Genomic DNA, 24,987 nt, shown 5'->3' with positions numbered 1-24,987 from the left:
AAACCACTCTTAGAGTAGCAAGAAGCTAGAGATGGCTCAGGTTAAAGACAAGGCAAGTGACCTAGATAAAGACATGGCTTATTGGCAAATAATACAGCATTTTAAATGCTGATGATGGAAAGGGTGTTCTTGGTTGTTATGAGCCTTAAAATAAAGGTCTTGTCCCTCTTCTGCCAGAAACACCCTGACATGAGACCAAATCAACAGGCCAAAGGAAAGCCTAGGGCCATGGTGGCAGAGGGCGTTTCAGATACACCCACCAACTGCACAATTGGCCCCTTCATTATGAGGAAGAAGCCGCAGCAAGGCAGCCAGAATAAAAGCCACTTTGTTTAACATTCCAAAGGCATTCCCAGTGTCCCCCAGAGTCCTCATTAATTACCTGGAGAATTACCAAGGGGTTCTTGGACAGGATGAGAGCCTCCTTCCACTGCAACTCACCAACACTCATGACACTTGGATGACGAAAAACAGCACTTGATGAGGTGAGAAGAGGAATGGAGCCAGGACACAGAAGCAGAAGGGCATTGACCTGTGAGATTTCCAATGCACAGACATGGCTTGCTCTTTCTCAAGCAGAGGCAAAGGATGTCGGTGCTATTGACAGTCCTGGGCATGAATCTTTCGGACTGCAAATGGTAAAGATTTTCAACACTTGGGGAGTAGGCCAGGGAGGGACGTTTGGTGCCATGGAGGAGTGATGGGACTGGGCCCAGGCAGGGCTCAGCCTTGGGCCAGGGAAGGAGCATTGTGCGTACTCACTTGTTTCTTCGGATTTGGAACCAGGAAATGCTGACATTAAAGCTAGAACAACAGAATCACAGGAAAAGATCTTAGAGGTTACAGAATCCTGACATTTTAAAACCAAGCTCCCTGGAGCTCTACAGAGTCTATGTGAAGGTGTTTTAGGGACTGCTGTTTAGTGTGAGGTCTATGAGGATGTGGGGCTGCCCTTCCATTCTGGAATCCCTTTGTATCTGTCTTATACATTGGGACTCTGAATGTGATTTATTTCTGTAAAGGGTCTTGCACTTAAAAATTACTGTTTTGGCCCAGTACGGTGGCTCATGCCTGTAATCCCAGCATATTCGGAGGCTGAAGCAGGAGGATCATTTGATCCTGGGAGTTTGAGACCAGCCTGGGCAGTATAGTGAGACTACATGTCTACCAAAAATTTAAAAAAAATTAGCCAAGCATGGTGGTGCGTGGCAGTAGTCCCAGCTGCTCAGGAGGCTGAGTGGGAGAATCGCTTGAGCCTGGGAAGCAGAGGTTGCAGTGAGCTAGGATCATGCCTCTGCACGCTAGCCCGGGTGACGGAGTGAAACACTGTCTCAAAAAAAAATTGCTGTTTTTTTCTGACCTGTTTATTTTATAGCTCAGAAAAGAAAGATGGCTTTTTAAAGACTTACAGCTCATTCGTGACATAACACTGTGCGTTCTCCCCAACAGGGTGTGGTGATACCAAGGTACTCTAGGTTAAACAAGACCCTAAACACCATGTTAGATTCTTTCCCCTTAGAGCAGACTACTTGTTTTGCTTCATTTTTGCAGTTTCAACCCCTCCAAAACTCAAGCTAATGCCCAGATTTCCAATATTCCAGTGACACCATGGTCTAGAAAGAGGACTGGCCTCAGGTCTGGTAGCGGGATTTGCCTGTGTGGTGTGATATGTGTGGGCCTCAGCCGGCCCCCAGTAAATTCTCATCTAACAGGAATTCCCACTATGGGTTAGGCCAGCAGTTTTCAAATGAACTCAGGTGCCAGTGCAGCTGAGTAAAGAATTCTTGAGTGCTTAATTCCATCACACAAATGAGAAACAACTTACCAAGTATGAAAGCTAATTGTATGATAAGCACACAGTAGAACATTTTAAATCACACATACTGTGTTAGTTGCTAAGACCAGTTGCACATATTTTGGTTCTCTGTATCCTTTGATAAGGTATGGTCACATAACATGTTTTAGCCAAAGAAACCTAAGCAGAAGCTTTCAAAGTCAGTGTATGATCATCTTCATCTCCTTCCCTATGGTGCAGTGTTCGTGAAAGTCCACGATGAGGTGGAGTCTCTGTTCACTGGAGTCCCAGGGTTGCTATGAGGTGTACAACCCTTCTGCCAACCCACATCAAACATACAGTGTGGACAAGAAATACGTTTTTGTTTAAGTAATATTTTGGAGTTTTGTTACCACAGCAAAACCCAGCCTATCCTAACTGATACAGACATTTATCAAAAATAAACCAATGAGCTGTTAAATGGGACATTACGGATTTTGTCGTAACTCTTTTCTTTTCCCTTTCTTTCTTTCTTTCTTTCTTTCTTTCTTTCTTTCTTTCTTTCTTTCCTTCTTTCTTTCTCTTTCTTTCTTTCTTTCTTTCTTTCTTTCTTTCTTTCTTTCTTTCTTTCTTTCTTTCTTTCTTTCTTTCTCTCTGAGACAGAGTCTTGCTCTGTCACATAGGCTGGAGTGCAGTGGCATGATCTCAGGTCACTACAACCTCTGCCTCCTGGGTTAAAGCAATTCTCCTGCCTTAGCCTCCCAAGTAGCTGGGACTACAGGCCTGCACCACCACAGTCAGCTAATTTTTGTATTTTTAGTAGAGACAGGGTCTCGAACTCCTGACCTCAAGTGATCCGCCCACCTTGCTTCCCAAAGTGCTATATTATTCATCTCTAAGTTTGAAGGCTTGTACCAAAGAGCTATGTGATTGGAGAATTTAAAACTGTATAGGAAAAAATATATATATTAAATGGACAATGATTGTAGATGAACTGATGAAAGCTTATAATCTTACATGCATTAAAATAGACCACAAAGATGGTGCAACATATCATGACAAAATCAATATTTGATGCATGATAAATTAGTATCAGTGGAGTCTGAACCATTAATTTCTATTTATCATCTTTATCCAAAAGGACCTTTTGGGGATTATTCTCCTTCCCATGCTAAGAGGCTTCTTTTTTCTGAGTCTGGTCATCTATTTCAGACTCCATGTCTTTCTCATTCAATGACAAGAGGTGGCAGGCATCCATCTCAATTAGTCCTCGCTGGTACCAGAGAACTAAAATAATTTGGATTTTTGAGATTGAAATTATTTTGTGCAACCCATATTTAATTTTTCTCTCATACTGTCTTGTAGCTATACAACCCTAGCTCTGTTCATGCTAATGTCACACTTGCTTTTTATCTGGCTTTCAGCTAACTCATTGCCAATTCTAGTTCCATTTTCACACATTTGCATGGCTCTAAATAATTGAATCAGCCTCTAAGTCTTAATTCTAAATTTCCGAGAGAGACAGAAAGAGAATCAGATTGGCCCAGCTTGGGTCAGGTGTTTACAACTATAATTGATTATAGTCGGGGGAGGATCACATGGCACATAAAGAGCAGGATGAAGGACGTTAGGACTCTTAGGCACAAAGGAACTTGTATACTTAGCAGGAAATGTTTGTGGTTTCCAAAAAAAAATTTACATAAGCAAAAGACATATTCTTGAATTCCATGTGTGGATTGGAAGATGCTATTGTTTCATTTGTTACTTGCTTATTCTGTTGACTTTTAGCAGTCACTAGTGGAAAACAGCCATGCATGCCAAAAATATAAGAAAAATTCATTGGAGAACTTTAAGTAAAATGTTATCCACCAACTAATTTTTGCATAAAAAAATTTTTAAAAAGTATTTTTGTGGCCTAACACTTTGGGTTGGCCTGTAGAATATCATGAAGTACTGAGTTAGATAAAGAAGGAAGAGCATTATCTTCATAAGCCCCAAGTGATCATGAGTGTAGGGATAAAGCTGAGGTTCTGATCCTTTGTTATTCATTAGAATCATCAGGGGAACTGAAAACAAGATAATATCTTCACATACTCACCAGAATGGCTTAACAATAAAATTGATGATAGCAAATGCTGGTGAAGATGTGGAATAACTGGAACTCTCACACAATTCTAGTATGGGGGTATAATTGGTACAATCACTTTAGGTAACTGTTTCACAATATCTGTTAAAAAAGAATGTAGGCATATGCAGTCACCTGAAATTCCATTCCCAAGTGTTTATTCAAAAGAAATGCATATAAGATGTTCATCAAAATATATCTACTGGAATATATACCATTTGTAATAGCCCCAAGCTGGAAACTACCCAAATGTCCATCAACAATAGAGTAGATACACAAATTGTAGTCACACAATGGAATATTATACTGCAATAAGAGTGAAAAAACTATGACCACACCAAACAGTGTGGATGAATCTCACAGACATAATTTTTGGCAAAAGAAATCAGATGTAAAATAGGACATTTTGTATATTCTATTTATATAAGGTACAAAAATAGACAAAAGTAATCTATATATTGGAAATCAGGGTAATGATTATCTTTCGTGTGAGTTTTAGGTTCTGGAGATCTTTTGTTTCTTGATCTGGGTTCATGAGTATGGAAATTCATTAATGTGTACATTTGTAATTCACTTTTCTGTATATATGTTATGTTTTATCTTAGTCTGGGCTGCTCTAACAAACTACTTTAGACAGGGTAGTTTTTAAACAAGAGAAATTTATTTCTCACAGTTCTGGGGGCTGAGAAGTCTAAGATCAGGGTGCCGGCAGATTCAGTATTGGTGAGGGACTGTTCCTCATGAATGCCTTTTCTGTGTCTTCACAGAGAGAAAGGGCAAACAGCTCACTCAGGCCTCTTTTATAGGGTTACTGTCTTAGTCCATGTACTGTTGCCTAAGGCTGGGTAATTTATAAGAAGTTTATTTGGCTCACAGTTCTACAGGCTGTACAAGAAGCACGGCACCAGCATCTGCATCTCGTAAGGCCTTAAGTTGCTTCCGTTCATGGGGGAAGGCGAAGGGGAGCCAGTGTGTGCAGAGATCACATGGTGAGAGAGGAAGCAAGAGAGAGGGGGAGGGGCCAGGCTTTTTTTAACCATCAGCTCTTGTGGGACCTAATAGAGTGAGAATTCACTCGTTACCATAAGGATGGCACTAAGCCATTCATGAGGGATCCAACCCCACGGCCTAAACACCTCCCATTAGGCCCCACCTCCAACACTGGTGATCAAGTTTCAACATTTGGTTTTGGGGGACAAACATCCAAACTATAGCAGTCATTAATCCCATTCATGAGCCCTCATGATTTAATCACCTTCTAAAGCCCCCACCTCTTAATACTATCACATTAGTGATTATGTTTCAACATATTAATTTTATGGGGACACATTCAGACCATAGTATACTTTGATAAAAATCTTTTTAAAAATTAGTAATGTCTGGATGCCACTCTAGACAAATTGAATCCTCTGTGGGGATGTGAAGCCCACATATAATACTTTACAAAGCCCCCCAGGCAATCTTCATATACAGCAAGAGGTGAGAACTGCTGGTCTAGTGGAAGGAGCCTAGGAACAGGGAAACCTGGATTTAGATTCTGGCTCTGTTGCCAAATTGTGGAGTGGCCACAGGCAAATCACCTCCTGCTCTGGGCCTTGGTTACTAGGGGATTTAGCAGATGACTGATTCCTACCAGTCCTATAAGACATTACCATGACTCTGTTAGTCAAACAGATTAGTTGACATTAATAGGTTCTGAGGGGATATGATGGTTCAATTTTCTGTGTCAGTTTCACTGGGCTAAGGGATGCCTAGATAGTGAGTAAGATATTATTTCTAGGTGTGTCAAATGCTATTCTCTTCCAGAAAAGAATAGCATTTGAACTGGTAAATTGAGCAAAGTAAATGGCTCTCACCAATGTGGGTGTGGGGCAGGAGAATAGGGTCTGGAGGCAGGGAACCTAAGGCTGTTTCACACTGACTTCCTAGAACTAAATTGAAAGGAAAACCCTAACTTTCCACGCCTAAATAACAAAAGGACCAGAAATTACTTCCTTTGACTTTTTCTTGTGGCAGGTGGCAGATGGGAGATTGGCTGTCCACAACAAATCATACTAAGTGGGGGTTAAGTCTTTGTTTGCAACTTTGTAACTTCACTCCAGCCTCTGAATGGTTGCTGTCCACAACCAATCAGACTGATGGCGGGCTACCACTTCATTACATGAGGTGAGCATGAAGTGGCCAATGGGAAACTTCTAGGGGGTATTTGAACCCATGAAGATTCTGTATCTGGGCCCTTGAGCGGCTGCTCGGGTCCGCTCCCACACTGTGGAGTGTACTTTCGTTTTCAATAAATCCCTGCTTTCATTCTTGTATTGCTTCATTTATTCTTTGCTTTGCTGAGCTTTTTGTCCAATTCTTTGTTCAAAACACCAAGAACCTAAACAACTTGCAGTCACAACCCTCTATTGGTGACAAGTGGGCATCATCCAATCCACTGAGGGCTTGAATAGAACAAAAAGGTGGAAGAAGGGCAAATTTGCTTTCCCTTCTTCCACTGAGATGTACATTTCTCCTGCCCTTGGACATTATAGCTCCTGGGTCTCTGCTTTCAGACTGATACTAGGATTTACACTCTCCCTGACTCCATCCCCTCAATTCTCAGGTCTTTGGATTCAAACAGAATTACAGTATTGACTTTCCTAGTTCTTCAGCTTGCCGTTGGCAGATGGTGGGACTTCACGGCCTCCATAATCGTGAGCCAATACCTAAAACAAATCTCTAAAATATTAAATACATCTATATATATTTTACTGGTTCCACTTATCTAAGAACCTTGAATGGGGGGATATGATGAAAAAACAGATTTGATGTGAAGGTGTGTGTCAGGATTATGCTCTTGCTGTTTACTGGCCCAGCAACACAATGGCATGTCTAGGCTGGGTGGTGTCAGAATGAGAGATGTACAGAGGATATGGGAACCTATCTTAGTTTCATTCACAATTTTTCCTGGAGGTGGAGCCAAGTGGAAATTAAATTCACTTTTTTTCAGTTAGACTTCATTATCCCTTTGGAACAGGCTATGAATAACCCAGGAAATTAAGTTGGAAAAAAATCAGAGCTTGATGGAATACTATAGATTATTTGGTTCAGGAGTTCACAACCATTTTAATGAGATCTCCCCCACTTTTCTCAAATTAAATTTATGCAGAATCAAATTTATACCCAAATAACAAAGACGAATGGATTCCCAGGAAGTTAGAATTTTCATTTTTTAGTGAAAAATATTTCTTGAGGAATCTCTAGTATCATAGAACAACTTATATGGTACAACTTTCCAATTTCATAATTGGGCAATTGAAGTTCAAAGAGGAGAAATGACTTGCCTCAGTCACGTATTAACTAGTGATAGAGACAGAAACAAACCTTAATGTTCTGACTCAGCGATTCTTTTACTCATTCAGCAAGCATCTGCTGAGCCTCTACAAGTTCCTAGAACTGTGCCAGGTTTGGGGGATCTGATGGTGAACAAGCTACAGTGAGTCCTGCATCTGTACCTTGTGACTGGGGTCTAAACTGATGTTTGTCACCTTCATCTCTCATTATCCCATGGGCAGAGTCTGGCTCTCCATAGTAACCCTTGGAATGGCATCTATGGCACTTGGTACAGTGGGACTCTACAGAGACTCTCTTCTCTGAAGATGGGATTGGGATAATTCAAGAAAAGCTTGGCTGCAGGCGGTGTTGATGTGTGGGAATGGCACCATTCCAGGTTGTCCATCACTGAAGGGTGTTACACAGGCTGGGCACCAATACCAAGAAATGGTTGAGCTGTACAGAGAGCTCCGAGTGACCACAGCAGGGTAGCACTCTCAGATCCAGGGTCATAGTATTTGGTTCTCCTGTGCTCAGTGGACGCTTCCAAAGTATGATACTGTGAGTCGTGTGGTGTAGCATAGCAGGTAATGGCGCTGTCTTTGGAGTTACTTGGTTTGCAGCCTGGATCTCCATTTTTTGGCTTTTTAGTCTTAGGACATGTATGTCGCCTCTCTGAATCTCATCTGTAAAATGATGACAATGGTTTTTGCCTCGTGGGGTTATTGTGAGGCCTAAATAAAATAAGCCATTCCTGGGACACAGAAAGTTAGCTATTCATTCGATAAATCTTTATTTTAGGCCTACTATGTGCCAGGTCCTGAGGATCTCATGATGAACAAAGTCTCTGCCTTCATGGGGCTTACATTTTAGTAAAGAGGAAACACAACAAACAAACAAATCAACAATAATAGCTAACATGTATTAAACATTTTCTATGTGCCAGTCACTGCTCTAAGTATTTTCATGAATTATTCTATTTTTGTCCTCACAAAAATCCCTTGAGCTACATAAAATTATTACCTGCTTACAAATATGAAGCGGAAGCTCAGGGAGTTAGTAATTTGTCCCAGATCACACAGCTAGAAAGTGTTGAAGCCAGGCCTTGGATCCCGACAGACAATTAGACATCAAAGCTTGCTCTTAAGTGTTAGGAAGAAAATAAAGCCAGGAAAGAGGAAAGGCTGAGGGGTGTACCCATAGCGGGTAAGGGAGGCTAGGGAAGGACTCTGAGATGGTGACATGAAGCTGGGAAGGTCATAGTCGGCAGAGGGAGGGGCTGATGCAGAGAATCCGAGGCAGGAATGAGCTAGACTTGTGTGGAGCTGCAGGAAGGTCAGTCTAGCTGGGTGCGGTGGTTCACGCCTGTAATCTCAGCTACTCAAGAGGCTGAGGCAGGAGGATCACTTAAGCCCAGGAGTTTGAGACCAGCTTGGGCAACGCAGCAAGACCCTGTCTCAAAACAAACAAACAAACAAACAAACAAACACACACACAAAAAGAAGGCCAGTCTAGTCAGACTAGTGACCAAGGGGAGAAGGGTGTGAGAGGTTGAAGAGTTGTTAATATTGATTATTTTAACTGCTAGTAGTTTACAGCCACTATAATTATAGGTCTTGCTTCTCCCTTTAGCCTGTGAGGCAGGAACCTATTTGTGTGTGCCCACAGGGCCCAGCTCTATGCTGTGGTCATAGCAGGTATTTAATATCTTTTTGTTGTTGTTGGGAAAAACATGGGCCATGCTGAAAGCAAGAGAAGGCTTTGCATCTTGACCCTGTCACCGGCTAGCATGCATGGGCAGCTCACTTTCTCTCTCTAAATCTGCTTCCTTATTTGTCCAGTGAAAAAGGTCACGTTTCCCTTTATAGAATTTTGTCAGAATTAAGAGAGATAATGTGTATATAAAATAGCCACCGCATTGTAGACAATCAATAATGATTACTTCTTAACCCTTCTCCTTCTCCTAATGCTGTGATCTCTTATCCTTAGAACCACCCACCAATCACTCCCAAGACATTTCTCTTTCAATTCCATGAATGGCTTGAAAAACTGGACCATCCTGACTCCCCAGATGATGTCTATGGACAAAAGTGTCCTCTCCCTTCATTGTCTGGGTTCCGTGGAAGCTTGGCGTCAACACGCCCTTAGCCAGTCCTTGCTCCAGGTATCCTTTGCAGGGACCACCTTGACAGCAAGCTAAGATTTCAGAACTGTGCATTGCTTCAAAGGTCTCACTCTCAGCCCACAGATGCCAGCCAACTCAGCCCCAGGAAGGAACTGGGGGGACCTCTCACTAAGAGGAGAGCCAGGCTGCAACCCTCACCTGCTGGCTGGGAGCCCACCAAGGTGGGCAGTATAATTTACCGTCCCCTCCCAACTGGCTCCTTATAAGAGACCTTGTGTTCCCTCTGCTAGACATAGGATTCTGATGTTAGCTCTGGGTCAGTTCTTTGATGATAACATTACCCAGGACACCCTCAAATGGGAGGTTACCTCTTTCACCATTGGTCAGTCCCACTTCCAGTCACTAAAGGAAAGTAGGCCTTTTCCTTCTTTAGTCTGTGACCTAAGAGCTAAGACAGGGCTCCTTGTTCCTCCATCCCCCTTAAACTAGTTTTGCAGTGACTCTTCTAAAGCATATGACCCAGAGCTAAATTTTACAACCCTGTGAGGAATTTCAGGGTATATGTGATGTGCAGAAAGGCAATTTGCAGGCATGCGCCAAAGTCTAGCTTGGCCCAGCTGTATGCATTCTACTCATTTCCCAGTCTGGCCAGCGAGTTTGCTCAGCCCCAGCTTTTGGTGAAACTGAGTCTTCTCTGGCTGGAGCTCAAGTTCAGGTCTTCCGCAGTCACTAAGCGCTATTGGTTCCTTCTCCTGGATTCTGTACTCACTCACTTGGAAATCTGTAATATTTCCTCCACCAAGGCCACCTTAAGCCAGGGGAATATTTTACTGATGTTGAGTATCTCCCCTTCTCACTCAACTAAAATAGTTATCTTTTCTACAGGCAGGTACCCACTTACTCCCAGACATACTTTTTTCTTTTACTTCTTCATTCAAAGAGGAATTTATGTTTATAAAACAATTGTATATTAAGATTATTGTTAGTCTCAGCAAAAACAGGAAAAATCCACAGTGTTAATTGAACCTGACTACTTACCACGTCGTATCGCAGTTGCTGTATAAATACAGCAGTTGCTGTATTTATGGAATTGAATTAATTTTTTGATGAATATATCAGGTTACATAGTTTTCAGAAATCCAACCCAACCCTTAGTGTGCATGTCTCAGCTAAGATGCTTTCAGCTTTATCACTTGCAAGTACTTCTGTCTTTTTTGAGATAAGGTTTTTTCTGTTCCCCAGCCTGGAGCTCAGTGGCATAATTATAGCTCACTGCAGCCTCCAACACCTGGGCTCAAGCAATCCTGCTACCTGAACCTCTTGAGTAGCTGAGACTACAGGCATGTGCCACCATGCCTGGCTATTTTTTTTTTTTTTTTTTTAGTGGAGACAGTGTCTCACTGTGTTGCCCAGGCTTGTCTCGAACTCTTGGGCTCATGTTGTCCTCCTGCCTCGGCCTTCCAAGGTGCTGGGATTACAGGGGTGAGCCACAATGCCCGGCCAACTTGCAAGTACTTCTGTAGGAAGGCAGGAGACCCTTTTTCATAGTCCTTTCAAATGGAAGAGGTGGTAACTGGCTAGAGAGCAGAAAGAGGTAACAGTAATGAAGGCAGAGCTTGCGCTGCAATTTGAATAAAGTTGCAACCTTATTTATCATCCACCAGATTAACTGTAAGAGGGCAAGTGGGGTACTGCAGTGCCCTGTGCTGCCTGGCCTTCTAGTGTTCTAGCTGCAGGCCCAGCACACTGGCAACTGTCACACTGACTAACATAGACCAATATAGAATCCTCTAGTTTGGCAGGCTCTGGAGACAGAGGCTGTGGCCTTTTAAGCTTTGCATACCCATTGCCTGGACCTGGTACATAATTGGTGCTCAATAAGTATTTGCTCAATAAGTGAACAAATTGAGATATGGACTATATATATAAATGCTATAGGAATTTCAGAAGAGATATTATTGTGGACTTTCTCTAGACCTTGAACCTGAGATCACTGTGCAATAAATTACTGGGTAGGAAACAACCTACAGAAACCACAACTTAGAGTAGAAACTGCCAGCATTCCTTTGAGAAGATGGACACATTGGGTTACCTTGGTTTATGAAGAGTTGCTCAAATGGTATCTCTTAGTTAAGCAAATATAAGAAGACACCTATTGGTCTGGGAAAAAGATGTAATGGGGACTTATTTTCTTTTGTGGCTTAACAGCAACTGCTTCTCCCTTTGGTTTGCAGCGTGCAGAAGTTGGGTTGACTTGCATAAGAGGCTCAGGATTTTTCTGGGTAGGAAAGTACAGGAGCACAGGCTCCTTTTATGGAGTTTGGAAGTGAGAGGAATGTCACGAGTGTATCCTGGGGTAGCCAAGACCTTGGAATGATTGGCAGAAAATTACTCTAATGTCTTCAGAGTGGGAGTTACTGTGGGGGAAAAGGGTGTCTGGCTTTGTGACTTGGGCTTAACCCAAACCCTAATGATGATTGTGGGAGCCACCAGCATCAAGCTCTGGGCACATGGCATAGCATACAGGTGTGATTAGAGGAGCTGAAACCTGCAAACTGGGTCAGGACCCGGGCCAAGGGCATAACCACAGGGCAGACAAATGTCCTAAGCTAGCAAAGGCAGGGCTTCAACTGCATGAGGCAGCAGGAAGCAATGGCAGTAGTGACCAGATTAGATTTTTAAGTTGTCATTTCATTTGACGAAAAGAAGTCCCTGGAATTCTTATACAATTTTGAGAGAACAGAAAGAGGGAAACATAGTTCTAATAGGCACATATAGGACCTCCAAAAGTGAACTGAAAAACAAAGTGTGACTATGTTTGTATCCCAAGCTAGTGAAGTAGGTCATACCAATTACAGGTTGAGAAACAAAGGAACTTTGTCACACAGGAGGCACCAAATGAGCAGAGGGGTGGAGATGGAAATAAGTCTGCTGTGTGGTTTGTGAGGGACCCACAGTGAGAAGGGTCAAGTTGGCAGTGGTCAGATGGTCAGATATGAGCTTGTGTGGGTAAATGAATGATATGGTTTGACTGTGTCCCTACCCAAATCTCATCTTGAACTGTAGTTCCCATAATCCCCATGTGTCATAGGAGAGACCAGTGGGACGTAATTGAATTATGGGGGCAGTTACCTCCATGCTGTTCTTGTGATAGTGAGCGAGTTTTCATGAGATCTGATGGCTTTATAAGAGGTTTCCCCCTTTTTGCTCTGCACTTCTCCTTGCTGCTGCCATGTGAAGAAGGATGTTTTTGTTTCCTTTTCTGCCATGTTTGTAAGTTTCCTGAGTCTGCCTCCTCCACAGCCCGGCAGAGAAAATTAAACCTCTTTTCTTTAAAAATTACCCAGTCTTGGGTATGTCTTTATAGAAGTGTGAGAACAGACTAAAACAGTAAATTGGTAGCAGGTAGTGGGGTGCTGCTGTAAAGATACCTGAAAATGTGAAAGTGACTTTGGAACTGTGTAACAGGCAGAGGCTAGAACAGTTGGGAGGGCTCAGAAGAAGACAGGAACATGTGGGAAAGTTTGGAACTTCCTAGAGACTTGAAGGGGCTCAGAAGACAAGAAGATGTGGTAAAGTTTGGAACTTCTTAGAGATTTGTTGAATGGCTTTGACCAAAATGCTAATAGTGATATGGACACTAAACTCCAGGCTGAGGTGGTCTCAGAAGGACATGAGAAACTTGTTGGGAACTGGAGTAAAGGTCACTTTTGCTATGCAAAGAGACTGGTGGAATTTTGCCCCTGTTCTAAAGATCTTTGGAACTTTGAACTTGAGAAAGATGACTTAGGGTATCTGGCAGAAGAAATTTCTAAGCAGCAAAGCATTCAAGAGGTTACAGAGCATAAAAGTGGAAAATTTGCAGCCCAATGATGCAGTAGAAAAGAAAAAAACCCATTTTCTGAGGAGAAATTCAAGCTGGCTATAGAAATTTGCATAAGTAATGAGGAGCCAAATGTTAATCACCAAGACAATGGAGAAAATGTCTCTAGAGCATGTCAAAGATCCTCACGGCAGCCCCTCCCATCATAGCCCTGGAGGAAAAAATGGTTTCTTGGGCCAGGCCCAGGGCCTTGCTGCTTTGTGCAGTCTTGGGACTTGGTGCCCTGTCCCAGTGTGGCTAAAAGGGGCCAACATACAGCTGAGGCCATTGCTCCAGAGGGTGCAAACCCCAAGCCTTGGCAGCTTCCACAGGATGTTGGGCCTGTGTGTGCACAGAAGTCAAGGACTGAGGTTTGGGAACCTCTGCCTAGATTTTAGAGGGTGTATGGAAACACCTGGATGTCCAGGCAGAGGTGTGCTCCAGGGGTGGAGCCCTAAAGGAGAACCTCTGCTAGGGCAGTGCAGAAGGGAAATGTGGGATCAGAGCCCCCATACAGAGTCCCCACTGGGGCACTGCCCATTGGAGCTGTGATAAGAGGACCATTGTCCTCCAGACCCCAGAATGGTAGATCCACTAACAGCTTGCATCATGCGCCTGGAAAAGCTGCAGACACTCAACGCCAGCCATGAAAGCAGCTGGGAGGGGGGGCTGTACTCTGCAAAGCCACAGGGGTGGAGCTGCCCAAGGCCATGGGAGGCCACCTCTTGCATCTCACGTGACCTGGAGGTGAGACATGGAGTCAAAGGAGATCATTTGGGAGCTTTAAGATTTGACTGCCCCATTGGATTTTGGACTTGCATGGGGCTTGTAGCCCCTTCATTTTGGCCAATTTCTCCCATTTGGAATGGGTGTATTTACCCAATGCCTGTACCCCTATTGTATCTAGGAAGTAACTAACTTGCTTTTGATTTTGCAGACTCATAGGCAGAAGGGACTTGCCTTGTTTCAGAGGAGACTTTGGACTTAGACTTTTGAGTTAATGCTGGAATGACTTAAGAATTTGGGGGACTGTTGGGAAGGCATGATTGTGTTTTGAAATGTGAGGACATGAGATGTGGGAGCGGTCAGGGGAGGAATGATGTGGTTTGGCTATGTTCCCACTCAAATCTCATCTTGAACTGTAGTTCCCATAATCCCCATATGTCGTGGGAGGGACCTGGTGGGAGGTAGTTGAATCATGGGGGCGGTTACCTCCATGCTGTTCTCATGATAGTGAGTGAGTTCTCATGAGATCTGATGGTTTTATAAGGGGTTTTCCCCCACTTCACTCTGCACTTCCCCTTGTTGCCGTCATGTGGAGAAGGATGTGTTTGCTTCCTTTTCCACCATGATTGTAAGTTTCCTGAGGCCCACCCCCGCCCAGCCCTGCAGAACTGTGAGTCAATTAAACCCCTTTCCTTTATAAATTTCCCAGTCTCAGTATGTCCTTATACCAGTGTGAGAATGGACTAATACGATGAAGTTAGATTATGGATGGATTATGGTGGTGGCAGACCAGAAATGTGGGCATTATTCCCAGAGGCTATGGCTTTTGGGGCATGTAAGCCCAAGCAGTAATTCTGATGGTGTCTTGAAGAATGAGTGGCAGGGGTAGGGGTCTGGAGGCAGGGAGGCCAGCTGGAGGTTTAGGTCCAGGAGATGGCTGCCTGATGCCTCGAGGGCATGGATTGAATTTTCGTCATCCCCAGTCCCCAGGTCTGATGCATAGTAAGTGCTTAAGAAAGACTTGTTGAATTGAATTACAAGAATGCTGTCACCAAGTGGGAAGCAATTTCTAGGTGCTAAATGGAGCTCCTGGTTTCAGAAACTGGGATACCTGGATTCCAAGTGCTGGCATTTCTTGTCTGTCTATGTGACGTGCAACTTATTTCACCTTGTTGGAATTTCAGTTTCTTTAGGTGTGAAGATCATTCAGCCATTCATTCACCAAGCACTTGTTGATCATAGCCGAGAACCACATATTGTGCTAAATTTGGGAGAATCAAAGAGGAACAATATGATATTCCTGTCTTTGAAGACTTTGTGATTTAGTTGGAGAGATATATGTACAAGAAAATCATTTATTACTGCATGGAGTGTGTTTTCATTGAGGGATGCACAAAGTGCAGTGGGATTGCAGAACGATCTCTAACGTGTATTTAGCACTTACCGTGTGTCAGGAACTGTTCAAAGTTCATGCAGGCATTTAATCCTCATAATAACCAATGAGGTAGTTATTTCTATGATCTCTATTTTCTGGAAAGGAAACTGAGGCACAGAGCTTAAGTAACTTTCCCATGTTTCCACATTTGACAGATGGGAAAGGGGCAACTAGCAGAGAGACTAGTACATGTAAAAGCGCAAGAGTCTGAAATAACATTTTGTTTGCTAGAACAGTACATGAGACTAGAAAAGAGTAGGAAACCAAAGCATAATGGGCTTTGAATGCTATATGAGAAAATTTGGCCTCTACCTAAGAAAGCTTTCCGGCATTTTCCAAAGTGTTTGGAGGAACTTAAGATCTGAGGAACGTTAATATAGTTGTGTATTAGTCAGAAACAGACTACTGGCTCTGTTCTTCAGAGAACAGAAACAGAATCAATAAGTTATGTTTTTATGTACTTACTTGTTTACTCATCTTAAAGAATTACAGGTTGAAAAAGTCCAGATCTGCAGTCTGCAAGTTGCAGACCCAGGAGAGCCAATGTCCAGTTGCAGTCTGAGTCCAAAGGGCTGAGAACCATGAGAGCTGATGGTGTAAGATCCAGTCCAAAAGCCAGCAGGCTTGAAACCCAAGACAAGCTGATGTTTTGGTACAAGACTGAAGGTTAGAAAAGACTAATATCTCAGCTCCAGCAGTCAAGTGGGAGGAATTCCTTTTACTCAATCTTTTTGTTCTATCCAGGCCTTCAATTGATTGGATGAGGCCCACCCACATTAGGGAGGGCAGTCTGCTTCACTCAGCCCACCACTTCAAACACTACCACTTCAAATATCAACCTCATCCTGAAATACTCTCACAGACATACCCAGAATAACATTTGACCAAATGTCTGGGCACCCTGTGGCCCAGTCAGGTTGGCACATAAAATTAACCACCACAGGGTGTTAGGTGTAAAAAGGTGTCTACAGTTACAGTGAACAATGCTGGCTGCTTACCCATTCTCTTTGCCTTCCTAACAGAGCTCTAGTTTTGTTCAGGAATCTATTCTTCCTCCATGCAGCTTCATGCTTAGGGAAGCTGGCCCACCAGCTTGAGAGGGATTGGTCAGAGGAAAAATGCCTTTTTTTTTTTTTTTGTCAGTGATTGGTTCATGAGTGGATATGTGACCAGATTCTGGCCAATGAGACTTGATTGTATACCAGGGAGCTTGCGGGAAACTTCTCTCCTAAGAGAGGCCAAGTGAAGAAATGATCCTTCTTTTTCCTCTGTCAGGCCTGAGCGTGATGCCTGTAACTGTCATCCCACTACTGGCCTGAAGATGAAGCTGACACTGAGGGTGCTAGAGTAGGAAAATATGGACACAAATCTCCCAAGCTTGTCCTACCTCTCTGAACATCTGGTTTGTAAATCGTCACAAATAGTCCTTATTGTTTATTCCAGTTTTGAGTCAGGGTTTCTGTCACTTGTAGCTATATCCTACATGATATGATCATAAAATAAGATTGGAGGCTTGGCTTAAGCAAAAATAAGGAGGCTTTTAAAATTCCAGGGCTTCTCACTCAGTGCAACAGCATTTATTATGCAGGTGTACTTTGCAAATATCCAAAGTTGGATATAACACACAGCATTTCCTAAACAGGTGTGACCCTGGAAACCTTTGTGGAGAAGAATCCACGGTACTGATGTCCCACAGAAATACTCCCATAGGCAATGGGAAGACTTGGGAATCCTCAAAGTAGGCGGATGATAACATTACATGCTCAATAAAATCCCACCTTCGCCTCTCTAGCTGTATGAAGAATTGTGTCTCTGATGATCATAAAATGTAAGGGAACTCAGAAGTACCTCCCCAGAAAAAGATTGCAAGCCCTGACTTACTAGACTAACTGATTTCTTAGTCCCCTTCCAGTTCTCAAATTCTGCAGGGATTGTATAATTTGGTACATTCATCTCCGAGCATTGAACAAAGTTTCCCTTCCTTTTTTCAGTCACTTGCCAACATCTGTGAATGAAATTGGTGAGGCATATATATTCAACCAATTTTTTCTGGATTGAATTATTTAAAATAACCCACTAAATGAATCCCTGCTCAGTAGGTCTTTGACTTAAAACCACTCAGGCTCTGACCACATTTTTTATTTCTCTGGCTCTTTTTTTTTTTTTTTTTAAAGTCAAACATCCCTAGGGAAATGGCTTGAGGCTACAAAGGGCAGTTTTTAGAACGTTTTCTCTGCAGTTAGTGACAGGGTAGACAAATAGCATAAAATAGAAGGCTGTACTCCATTCCAGATGGGAAAAGTTGCTTCTGTTGCTTTTCTTGATTTATGTTAAATTCATCATGGTTTCAAACTGAAACCACTTTGGCCCCTAAAAGCAACAGGGGAAAAAAAAAAAAAAGGAAGAGAAAAACAATGCGACAGATCTCTATATGAAGTAATTGGACCCTTTAGAGATATAAACTGCAAATTAATTCTTTCTCCATACAATGGGAGTACTGGTAATTATTTCCCAGGATGGCACCACGGTTGTGTGAACTAAGAGACTTAGCAAACAGTAGGGCTCTTGTGTGATGAGGCGGACACACGGCTACTGTTTTCTGTCCTCATGTTTTACTGTGGTAAAGTCACCTTTGAGAACAACCTTGGCTCCAGAATGAGGGTGACTTAGTGTGAACTGGAAGCCATGAAAGAAACACTTTCTCTGTCACAGTCTCTCCTTTGTTAGAAAAAAACCCCATTCCTACCCCAAATCCCAAACCTCAAAGATCTTCCTTAGGTCTCCACTTTAATTCTTAAGAGTCCCATGCTGTTCAGCTTGGGTCTCACATTGACTCAGGGTTGCGCAACTCAGAAGTCCCTCAATTCTTTAACAGCTGACTGAGGCCAAACCAGTATGGGAGCTCCTTTGAAAAACCCAGCTAGGGCCAGGAAGGCCAGACAAGTGGACTTTCATTGCAGGTCAAGTATCGCATGTTTCTTCTGGCCAGGTAATTATCGGTTATAGGACAAAGAGGAAGCCCGATTTATCAACAAAGTGAAATTAAAAATTAACATGCTCCTGTTTGCTCAACTGTAATCTTTGAATCAGTCAATATCTACAGGCTGTGCCAGTAACCTGATTTCAGGGCAGCTACAGAGTCTGCTCAGAGACCAGCCCAGTTAAACAGTTAAGGCTGAGATCAGTTGGGCAAGACTGGAAATGAAATATGTTTAGGCGATGAATACTCACCAAGTGCTTGGAGGTTTCTTGCTGGGGGCTGGTATTCGTGGTGCGGGTGTGCTGGGTTTGAGAGGACCCAGAGTCCCAGTCTTTCTGGATGATGTTTACTCCAGCTGTCCATCCCAATAAAGGCAGGGGCAGTAGGCAACACATTTTTCTTTTCTCTTCTCTTTTCTTCCTTTTTCTCTCTCCCTGGCCTACCATGGCAGACCAATATGGCAGGTGGAGGTATGCGGGAGCTGGTCAGAGTTAAGAGTGATGGACTCGTAAGAGACTGAGGTGTAACCAGTTAGAACCTGGGGATTTGTTGCCACTCCCTACCTTCATTTTCGGGGGCTGAAGTAGATACTTAGTTATAATAAGTTTATTGAAAATATATCTATGAGCATAGTTCCTAGCACATCATAGGTATTTAATAAATATTTGGGAAATGAAATAAAGATTGAATAATTGAACAAGGCTCACACAAGACTGGAAATCAGAGAACAGGAATATTAATTTACATTTAACCAATTATAAACAGTTTTTGATACCTACATCTATGTATCGCTATCTCCTCTTTCTTGCCCTTGTTTACTTGTTTTCAACTTTACTTTCACTCTGTGGATGTATATAGAGTGCTCCTCAACAGGGGTGGGACACAGGGGAGTAGGAGGGAGTGGCAGGATATAATTTTGTCTGCTGGGGGACATTTATCAATGTCTAAAAGTATTTTTGGCTGTCACAACTGGGGGAGAGCTACTGGCATTTGGTGGGCAGAGGCCAGATATACTGCCAATCATCCTATAACAGAGAATTATCTGGTTCAAAATGTCAACAGTACAAGAGTGGGACAGGAGCATGTCACCAAACTGTTAATGATGATTACTTATGGGGAGGCCTGTAGAATAGCATTTTGGAAAACTTTCCACTTATTAAGTTTAATCATTTTTATCTATTTTGGGGATTTTTAAAAACAACATGAGGGTATCACATTTGTAATCAGAATCAGTGAGCGAGGCATTGAAATATTTACTGGACATTTAGTATATCTCAGGTATTACCTAGATCCTGGGGATACAGCAGTAAGTAAATAGTAGATGCTGCACTAAGGGACCCAGTTCAACAGGAAAGATCAGACAAGTACTGACTTAGCAAGACAGGAAGTGCCCAGGGCCTGCTGAAATATTACTTTTTTTTTTTTTTTAATTAAGAAGAAAAAGTGCTTGGTGTTCCCAGGTGTAGTTACTGAGCAGCATGGTTCCAAAGGACAGCAAAAGCACTTCCTGCCTTAGAAGGAGGGGAGGCTTTGCCAGGCCTATGAAACCCTCATCTGGATCTGGCCTCCAGGGCAGCCTCCTGCCTGCCTCTCTGGTCAGGCTCAGCTTCTGCTCTGCCTCACCAGCTCCCCTCCAGTTCCCCTCACTCTGAGGATGCAGGGAGCAGGGTCCCACGGGAGCATTGGTGTGAGAGGGAGCTCCCAGCACCGAGGGAGAAGCAGGACTCACTGACCAAACCATGTGTTTGTGCTGGAAGGGCCTCACTGCAAACATGCTCATCTTATGGAAGAAGAAAGGAGGTTCAGAGAGGGAAAGGCTTGCCTGAGGTCACACAGTGAGTTAATGTCAGGGCAGGGCTGGCACACAGGTTGCCAATGCCTCAGCTTGGGGGTCTGCTGTTCTAGGACACCCCTTGCTTCTTATTGGGCTGACCGATTTCCTGCCTTCCCTTCCTTACCACAACCCCCTCCAAGCATGTCTGCCTGGCCCCGAGCTTGGTCCATGTTCCCAGGTGATAGTTTTTACCCCTGAGGGTCTGAGTCGGGGGTGGGGATACGACAAGAGCAGCCCACTCAGAAGCACAGCCTGGGCCAAGTGCACCATCTTAACCCTCCTATGGGAGTCAAGCCAGTGTGGTCTGGAAGAGGGGGTGTGAGGGGTAACCACACAGCAGTAACCTCATGTTTTGCAGGTTAGGGCTAGGGGCAGGGGCAGTGCCAGTATCAATAGCCTTGGGGATGATGTGGTGTGGGATGAGGTGGGGTGTGTGCACATGTATACAATGTGTCTGTGTTAGCATAAGTAGATGTGCTTATGTGCTTCAGCTATTAGGAAGAGTTAGACCCATATGTACTGAGTTGAAGAATCCCCCAGATACAGTGTTAAAGATGCAAATTGCTGAAAAACAAGTTTAGTAATAATCCTATTTTTAGATGTAACATTTTTTGATGAATGTTTATATATGTTTGCATCAGTACAGAGAAAGATACAGAAGGATATGCTGCAAACTGCTAACACTGATTATGTTAAGACAGGGTCCCCAACCCCTGGACCATGGACCAGTACTGGTCCTGGCCTGTTAGGAACTGGACCACACAGCAGGAGGTGAGCAGTGGGCCAGTGAGCATTACTGCCTGAACTCCGCCTCCTGTCAGATCAGCAGCAGCATTACATTCTCATAGGAGTGTGAACCCTATTGTGAACTGCGCATGCGAGGGATCTGGGTTGCACACTCCTTATAAGAATCTAATGCTTGATGATCTGAGGGGGAACAGTTTCATCCTGAAACTATCCTCCACCAACCCCGCCATCCGTGGAAAAATTGTCTTCCACACAGCTGGTCTCTGATGCCAAAAAGGTTGGGACTGCTGTGTTAAGGGATTGAGATGATTACTTTTAAAAAAAATCATCTCTGTAATATCTGGCCTATTACAGAGAGTCTGCCATCTTTACAATTAATAAAAAATTTGAATAAAAAAGAAGAAAGTGTGTAATTATGTGTACACATGACTATGTTGATGTGTGTACATATGTCCATACGTGACTTTGTGTTTATGTGTGTTGCATATGTGTACATATGGGGGAGAGAGTCTCAAAGGAGAGCAGAACTTTTGGTGCAAATTCCAGACACTGGTCACATCCCCCAACCTTTCTGCTTTGGAAAGAAACCTCAAGGGTGTACACCTACTTGTAAGTTTTGCCATAAACATCACCTACCTTGCAGGTGTGGGCTGTTCTGGGGCTCCTGGCTTAACCAAATGGCCTTGGATAAATTACAAGTGGGAGAGGCTGCTTCCTTGCAGCCAAGACCACTGGTGGTTTAGAGCCTTCTCCAGGAAAATCCACAGCCCCTTGCACAGTGTTTGTGGAGTGCCTCCAGTGTGCAGAGCGCTGTGTGTGGTAGGAAATGGTTCTTCTGGGAGGCTAGCTGCTCAAAGGATGGGGCTTAGAAATCTCAGCCTGGGCCAGGTGCAGTGGCTCATGCCTGTAATCCCAGCACTTTGGGAGGCCAAGGCGGGTAGATCATGAAGTCAGGAGTTTGAGATCAGCCTGGCCAATATAGTGAAACCCCGTTTCTACTAAAAATACAAAAGCTTAGCCGGGCGTGGTGGCACGCACCTGTAGTCCTAGCTACTTGGGAGGCTGAGGCAGGAGAATCGCTTGAACCCTGGAGGCAGAGGTTGCAGTGAGCCGAGGTCATGCCATTGCACTCCAGCCCAGGTGATAGTTTGAGACTCCGTCTCAAAAACAAACAAACAAAAAGATCTCAGCCTGTGCTGGTCAGTTGCATTCTACAGGCAGAACCAGTTTCCTCCCCCCACCCCATTATTCCTGAGATCTAGATTTTCCAGGCACCAGGATTTATTAATTTACTTGACCATGGCTCAGCCAACTGGTTAAGGCTGGTTTCTGTGCTGATCTGGGCTTTCAAATTCCCATCTACAGCTTCAGGAGTCCATTGAGACCAATTAGGGGGTTAGAATGACTTTTTCCTAATGTCAGGTGCGTTCCTGTGTGTGTGGATGTGTGCGCACACACCCATGCACACACATGTAAGAAGACAGCTCTGTCCCCTTGAGGAGACACAGCAGGGCTGACAGAGGGTTGTGCACCCTGTACCTGGCCGCAGGCCTGAGCATACCCGCTCGCTTTGCGATAGAAGTGGATTATGCTAGCAGGCTCATGTTCTTCCTGCCCTAAATTTCGCTTCATCCCCTCTCTCCACAAGCTGGTTAGCAGCAGCTTGGGGGTTTGAAGAGCAAGAGGAGCTCCCTATGTGATCTGAACCCTTCTTTTTGGACAGGTTTCTGGGGATGCAGCTGGATCCGGGCTGGTGGAAGCAGCAGGCCGAAGTGTTTTAGAATCTTCCTGAACCCAGCAAGGGGATGGGTCTGTCCTCCAAGCATTGGGGCAGGGGTTGTGGGGGTGGGCAGTGGGAGGAAACTGTGGCTGCTTTTCCTGCAGAAGCCAGAAAGTTCAAATAGGAGAAGGAGGGGTAGAAGGAGAGAGGGAAAGAGAAAGGGGTGGGTCAGGGGGTGGGGAAGGAGAGACAGACACTCCTTCATGGAGATTTCCAAAAGGCCTGGGAGGGACCTTGCCAAGCCACTTCCTAACCATCTTGGGGTGTCAGCGTGAGGCTTAATGGGAACAAGGAGCATCTGTATGTGTCCTCAGCCTGCACAAGGGGAAATTCTGGTCTCCTAGGAAGAAAGCCCTGGAGCCAAGCCTCTTGGCCTCTGTGTCCACTCTCTGCATTTACTCTTCGAGCTCCGCTGTTCCTACCTTCATTTATGTTTCCCCAGTCTGTCCATCTTCGTTCTCGCTGACTCTCCTCTCCTGCCTCCAGTTGAAACTCAGGCTTCTGTTTCAGGGTTGGGGGTTCCTAGAGATTCTCCTTGTCTCTAGCTCCCCCTGCCCACCTCAGCGGGACCAAGGCCACACTACTGCCCAAGAGCCTGCATCAACTGCCAGTAGATGGCAGTCCTCATCAAATTCAAACTCCTCGCTCTGCCCTTCATCTGTTCTCAAGATCTTCTCTCCCTGGTCTTGTCCTATTCTCTGACCAGGCTTCCCTCTCCTTCCCCATGGAAGCCCCCAGCCAGTCTCCCTGGTGAGCCCTGAACATTCAGAGTTCATCTCTGCCTCTGTGCCTTGCTTTGCTGCCCAGGTCAGTTCCCACTCCCCAGCATTAGTCTAAAGCCAACTCATCTTCAAGTCCTGTCCCCAGGAAACGTCCCTGGTCACTTCAGCCTGACTACATCATTCCTTAATTCCCACTGCATGTACAGTTCAAAGCACCCACAGTTTTGCTTCTCACTGTTTTCGGTCTAGCTATATGTAGTCTCTATAAGGGCATGAACCATGCCTTTCACTTTCTTCGATCTCTGTCTCAGCCCCAGAACCCAGAAATGTGATTATTGATTAAAAATGGGCAAATTATAGCCAAAGAGATTCAGGGTAGGGAAAGTGCTTGAACAGGCCAGATATTCCTCCAAGGTCTTCTTGAGCAAAATGGCATTCTCTGGGGCTATTTTCCATGTTTGGCCCTGCTGTGTTTTGCTAATACTATGGCAAACACTTGGGTGTTCAGTTGCATGGAGACGTTTGCATTTTCCCTTTCCACAGGCAGGCAGATGATTATTCAGGATGGGAAAACATCAGCATGGAAACAGATTTGTGGCTCAGCTCTCCTGCTCATTTTCTAATGTAAGAACAAATCAGTTGAGGCTGGGCACCATGGCTCATACCTGTAATCCCAGCACTTTGGGAGGCAAAGGCGGGTGGATCACTAAGCTCAGGAGTTTGAGACCAGCCTGGGCAACATGGTGAAACCCCGTCTCTACTAAAAGTACAAAAATTAACTGGGTGTGGTGGTGTGTGCCTGTAGTCCCAGCTACTTGAGAGGCTGTGGTGGGAGGATGGGAGAATCACTTGAACCTGGTAGGCGGAGGTTGGAGTGCACCGAGATTGCACCACTGTGCTCCAGCCTGGGTGACAACAGAGTGAGACTTTGTCTCAAAATGAAACAAACAAAAAAAGAACCAATCACTAAATTGATCAGGACTCCCTCCTCTCAAGACAATCCACTGAGCCTCCAGTATTTACAAACACAGGAGCATTCACCCTTCTTCAGAGGGCAAGCTTACCGGCCGGAGGCATCATGCTGGCCATCCTGCCACTGGCATTTGGAATTGTCCTCCCCATACTTTCTCTCCACGGTATTACAGTCTCTTTTTCCCACAGAATAAGAGGTCAAGGAGGGTAGATTTGAATGAGATTATCAGTAAAATGTTTTACCATTTGGATTTCTGTTCAAATTGTAATAAGCATCTTTATCACAGTGAGTCAGAGAATCTGGTTGCAAGTGACAAAACCCCTACAGATGTCTTTAGGTGTCCTCATTGTTCTGATAAGTACATCTTTCAGTGAAATACCAATTTGTGTGGCAGACACTGTGTCACTTTCCACAGCCATACCACTCTTCCTCTCCACTGACAGAACCCCAAGGTGACCAGTCCCCAGAAGATGAATCATGCTTGGTCTAAGACCATGGTGTCTGTCTGCGTCAGGGTCCCCAAGATCACCCCAAGGCCAGTGATTTGCTAGGAAGACTCACAGGACTCAGCATATAGTCACACTCATGG

General features: G+C 44.2%; 2 long non-coding RNA genes across 3 annotated transcripts in view; one reads left to right on the top strand and one right to left on the bottom strand.

The window, feature by feature from the left end:
* The first annotated feature begins 495 nt into the window (after window positions 1-495).
* The window catches only part of LOC134731145 (uncharacterized), a 58,202-nt gene continuing 33,710 nt past the window's right edge, over window positions 496-24,987 (top strand). The window contains exon 1 of the long non-coding RNA XR_010113269.1: window positions 496-638. This is a non-coding gene — a long non-coding RNA (uncharacterized LOC134731145). The remainder of the gene's footprint in view (window positions 639-24,987) is intronic.
* LOC117974688 (uncharacterized) lies at window positions 15,063-23,267 on the bottom strand. 2 transcript variants are annotated; one of them, XR_010113268.1, is made up of 3 exons: window positions 23,126-23,267; window positions 18,594-18,823; window positions 15,063-15,188 (listed from the first exon to the last, which is right to left on the bottom strand). It is a non-coding gene; the product is annotated as an uncharacterized LOC117974688 (long non-coding RNA). The 2 variants fall into 2 exon arrangements; XR_004664791.2 differs by lacking the exon at window positions 15,063-15,188 and adding an exon at window positions 16,270-17,732.

Source organism: Pan paniscus, chromosome 8 (assembly GCF_029289425.2).
Source record: "Pan paniscus chromosome 8, NHGRI_mPanPan1-v2.0_pri, whole genome shotgun sequence".
Taxonomy (NCBI): domain Eukaryota; kingdom Metazoa; phylum Chordata; class Mammalia; order Primates; family Hominidae; genus Pan; species Pan paniscus.
Note: the sequence above shows the minus strand (reverse complement) of the source record. Positions and strands in the feature narration are given on the sequence as shown.